General features: G+C 26.3%; 1 long non-coding RNA gene across 1 annotated transcript; it reads left to right on the top strand.

The window, feature by feature from the left end:
• The first annotated feature begins 2180 nt into the window (after positions 1-2180).
• On the top strand, positions 2181-3568 carry LOC111629209. Its single transcript, XR_002757295.1, has 2 exons — positions 2181-2345; positions 2453-3568. It is a non-coding gene; the product is annotated as an uncharacterized LOC111629209 (long non-coding RNA).
• Positions 3569-5281: the final 1713 nt, after the last annotated feature.

Raw genomic sequence — 5281 nt, 5'->3', positions numbered from 1 at the left:
ATATATATATATATATTAAATGTAATTTATAATACCTGATATAATATCCTTTCTATAAAAGTGGCCCAACTATTTAATAAACAGGGCATACTTCAAAAAATGTTAACATTTATATAGAGAAGGTGCGTTAGGGGAGAATTCCATAATTGGGTAGTAACTTCTTGCACGTGATGGAGAATTACGCAGAGGACAATCTTCCACTACAAATCCGGTATAACAATTCGGAGCACACTACACATTTATATATTATTGTGATTATCGCATTTATAAATACAGAATATTTATAAAACACGATACTAAAATAACAAAACATTATAAAACTTTTTAGATTTGGAAGAGGGAATGCCATTAATTTAGTATATTGTTCTACTTAAAATATAATACGGATCCGGGATCAGCTCTCGCTGATCTCTTCTCATTTCTTCGGTCGACGTCCTGATATAATATACATTTGCGGATGTTACGAAACGACACATAGTTCTATTAACTAACTAAATATATTTTTCTCGAAAATAACACATTTCTATTTAGTAAAAATTTTAAAAAAGAGAGAAAAAAAATAACATCGATTTAAAAATTATCTGTTTAATTATTATATGAAGGAATAATATTAGTTAATTTATTCACGATAAAAGTTATTAATTAAATGTATTTTAAAAAATGGAAAACTAAATTGAATAAATATTAATTTTAAGCAATATAATTTTTGATGTTTAAATTTAGATTCGTATTAACAACACATTTCATACAATTGATTAAGGTAGATTTTCCATATCAAAAAAACCTCTTTATTTGCAAAAATCTGTTGCTATGTAATAAGGCATAATCGACTTTAGTCCAAAATTCTAATTATTCCTGATTATGAACAGGACGCCTGTTTACTTGTTTGCTTAAAAGTGCAGAGTTCACAACGATATATCTTAATGTCAATGTCTGTTCCTTATCTTAAAAAAATTCATTAAAAAAATTAGGTTAGGCTTTTAAAATTTTAATTAATTAAAATCATTTATTGTTTTAAATTAATTCCTTTTAATATAAATTATTACAATATTAAAGGGTTAATGATTTTAATTGCATATTAACGATAAAGTAAATGCAATAAAATGATAATAATTGTATAAATAGACAACGGTATGTGTTATAAAACTTTCAACAGAGAGACAAAATTAATGATTAAAAAAAGAGAGAGAGATAATTTTAACTCTCAATTTCTACTCAAATATAAAATTGCTTTGGAGCAATTGCAACTCTAGAGATAAGAATCAGAAATAACCTTGTGAAAATAAATAGGGATTGGTCTGGGGATGATTATGAATACGGTAATTAGGGCAAGGTCACTCTATATAGTCTATAGTGTTACAAGTGAGAAAATATATACAAACATATTTTAAATAATAAAATCGGGAGGAGCAAAATATATTTATATTTTCTGATAGGAAAAGTTGGAAAGAAGGGGGAAAAAATCTCAAAAATTTGCAAATCGTCGACGTCAGAAACTTCTACTAAATTATTCGGATTCTAAAATTAGAGTCTGGTTTGTCACAGCCAGAGCCGGAGACTAATTTAGGATGAATAATAAAATTAAATATAAAACAGCCTCATTTATAGTAATACGACCGCTAAAATGAAATTTGTTCGTTTGTAATGAAAGTAAATAAAATAAATACGTCCATATCGGATAAATAATTAGCCTGGCGGTATTAAAATTGTTAGTAGGGTCAACTGCTAAAAGAGAGAGAACAATACTATTTCGCGGAAATAATTGACGCGCTTAAAAATGATAAAATGATGTCATAAGTGAGAGATAAGGGCAGTTTAAGAGAATCGAGAAATTACTAAGCAGACGTATTGCTATTGTCATTGACACTCGAATAATTTAAAGGCCATTGAATTAATATATACAAATCTCAAGAATGCGAATATATTATAAAAATTCGGTGATAAAATAGGAAAATTTTATATATATATATAGACATTTTTTAATAAATCGGGTTCAGGTGCAGTTTCCAAAAGTAATTGTGTCAAGCACGTGAACGCAATCTTCACTCGGAGTAGAAAAGAATCGAATTGGGTCAATGTCAAAAGAATGTTTATACCAAAAAGCGGAAGAGTAAATTTTCTGAATTCCAAATAAGAAGGAGCATCCAACACTAAATGCCATGTTCAAATTTGTGAATCGAGGAGAACGTCCCGTTAGCGTCACCCCTTTATCCGGTCTTTCACGACAGGCGATTGGACGTGACGTCAAACTTGGGTAGACGACGTAGACGAAGATGTATCGAAGCAGAAGATAAAAAGGAAGTTTCTAGGGCTGTCGAAAAACTTAACAACGCCGATAACTTCAGGTAAGTCGCTAGTATTAATTCCGGAATCTTCGTAATAATTAAGACATATTTTTACTTATTAAAATACTTGTATTAAAAGAATAATTAGTTATTTTATTTGGTTTTAGACACGATGGCCCAACGCTTGATTATCTTTTTGGTCTGCTTTTTCTTGGCAACCATTTCGGTTAAATCTAATCCTGTCGTAGATCCGACAAAGTTCGAGAATTTACAGAAATTAGTCGAGCTAGCCTTGAAGGCGGAAGGACCAGATAAATGTTTACTGGACAGTAACTTGAGAGATGATTGTGAGAGTTGTTCGAAAGTAACTAAGTCAGTTGTGGTCAATACGTTTTGCTGTAAGGAAAAACTAGGAATTAAAGAATGGTGTATGGAATTTCTCAATTACGCTTTACCGGAATCGGCGCAAAGATGATAAAGAAGTTTAACGTATAAAAATATATTTATATTTGTAATTATTTATTTTGATCCATTTGTACTTATTTTATCCATCTGCCAAAATGATAGCTAAAAGCTATATTGTCCAGCTATACAGGATTTAATCCACCAAGTTGAAATAAGGTGACAGCTGCAAAAAAAAAAGAAAAAAAGAAATGCATTTATTTATAAATGTCTTCCAATTTTGATACGATCGTTTATTCTCTAGCAATTTAATCCCGTGTATGATTTTTTTTTATATAAGAAAATATATTTCTTTGAAATAGAACTGTCTTTTTTCCTTCTATATTGTAAATTCATTATATTCATCATACATTGGCATTCCTTTCGTGTTTGGCAAACAATCAAACTGAATAATCGTGATATTTCTGGTTAGATACAAACAAAGAATCATTTTAAAATGTATACATTATATTCGTACGTATTAATTTTTAGACAAAGACTAATTTTAAAAAAAATCGCTTTCCTACCTTTGTAATCAATGTATCATCTCGTGTGTCAATGATTCAAGTATTATTGATCAATCCCTTTAATCGAAAGAATTTTATCTGTAGATAATAAATAATCCTATTATTATAATCATTCTTTCATTAAGAGTGGACCTTAGAGATAATAACATACTTATCGATATTAATATTAAATAAATGACGGTCATCAATTTTTTTTTGTAGATAAGAAAAGAACAAATGACTTATTTTAATCTTGGAATTACTAATTTAATCAAGGAAACACGATATAATAAAATCACGGAAACAAAGTTACTATTTTTAAAATCTGATGCGCGAATACGTCTCCAAATTGTTGGCAAAATTATCAGAAAATAATTCTAAGAACTCAACAGGAGCCAATGACTCATATACAGACAGACAATTTCTAAATGTACTCAAAATTCCATTTATTATAATAAGTTTATCTTAAAAGCAATTAATCATTCTCATAAATAATTATAAACATTTAAATCCGGATGATTTTTTAATATTTGATTAATTCGTTGAAAAAATGCTCAAATATATCTAATGAAAATTAAGTTTCTTTGTAATTTTTAGAAAATTTTTTAAAACAATATTTGAAGATAGTTTATTTGAATTGTAAATATTTACGAATAAATATGAATAATTTTACATTTAAAAACAGTATGCGAGTTTTATGTAATTTATATTTATTGATAAATATTTACAATTCAAATAAATTATTTCAGACAATTTTCGAAAAAATGTCTTTTTATTGAAGAATTACAACAAAATTAATGCTCATTACATATGATATTTGGTATTTTTCAACAAATTAATTATGCTTAATATTATATTAAAAATTGTGTATTCGTGTATTATCATTGCCAGTTTATCAATAAGAAAATTCGATATAAAATAATTTTTATCTTATTTATTTTAAAACTAAATCTTATAATCGATACAAACGGGATAACAATTGTAAAATTTGCTTCCAAAGATCATTCACAATAAACACAGCTTTATGTTTAAATATTCTTTTAAAAATTGAAGAAAATAAATCTTTAACTAGACTTTTTAAATAATTTTATATTGTTTACTGTATATTAATATCTCTATTATAAATTTAACCTTAATTATAATTACGTTTAACTGTTTATATTTAAACTCGGACATCAGCTTCCTACTTAAAAGCAATTTATATAAACATCATTTTATAGAGAAGTATATTCATAATCATCGATGAAACATTAAAATTATGAAAATGAAAAATATGTTTGATTTTTTAAAATTTTATTTATATTTTGCTATAGTTATTTAAATAAATTGCCATAATTAAGGCCTTTAAGGTGTCAATCTACCGCTCTGAGAGATCTAAGATCGAATTCGGGAGGACTAAAAATCGAAAAGACCAGGATGTCAGGCCTCGTATCTCACCATTGGCCTTCTCATTGTGGGCCTGGCCGGATATGAAAAAAGGCCAAAGGCCCTCTTGGTGCTTACAGGGCGGAGAGGGTATAATTAATAATGATAAAATGTCGGCTATTCGGAAATTAATTTTATGTTTTTGTATATACTTCATTATTTCGAAAGTTTTCATAACTTTTTATAATAAATTATTTTTTCTATATTTATTTATGATAGATAAAATACTGAAAAGTTATAAAGAAATGATGAAATAATTCCATATTTATGATAATTAATTTTGAAATGTTTTATTACAGTTTAAAGTAATTATTTAAAAATAAATAAATAGTAAATTATAAAATAAAAAATAATAAACAATTAGGTTTTAATTAACTAATTATTTTATTATTGTTTAACATTACTTACTATCATTAAGTTTCATTATTGCTTACTTTTTTTAAATAATCAGTAATAAAATATAATTGTATATTTATTTACTACGTAAATTTTAGCTATATTTCAGAATGATTAAATTAACATTATTTTTCTTTATTTAAAATTAATTTAATTTAAACTCAGAATTTTACACAATAAATAAATACTGTAAATAATAAATTTTCACAAGAAATAAGGATATAAATT

The sequence above is a fragment of the Centruroides sculpturatus genome, unplaced genomic scaffold (genome assembly GCF_000671375.1).
Source record: "Centruroides sculpturatus isolate CEXI.00-Female unplaced genomic scaffold, Cexi_2.0 scaffold495, whole genome shotgun sequence".
NCBI lineage: Eukaryota > Metazoa > Arthropoda > Arachnida > Scorpiones > Buthidae > Centruroides > Centruroides sculpturatus.
Note: the sequence above shows the minus strand (reverse complement) of the source record. Positions and strands in the feature narration are given on the sequence as shown.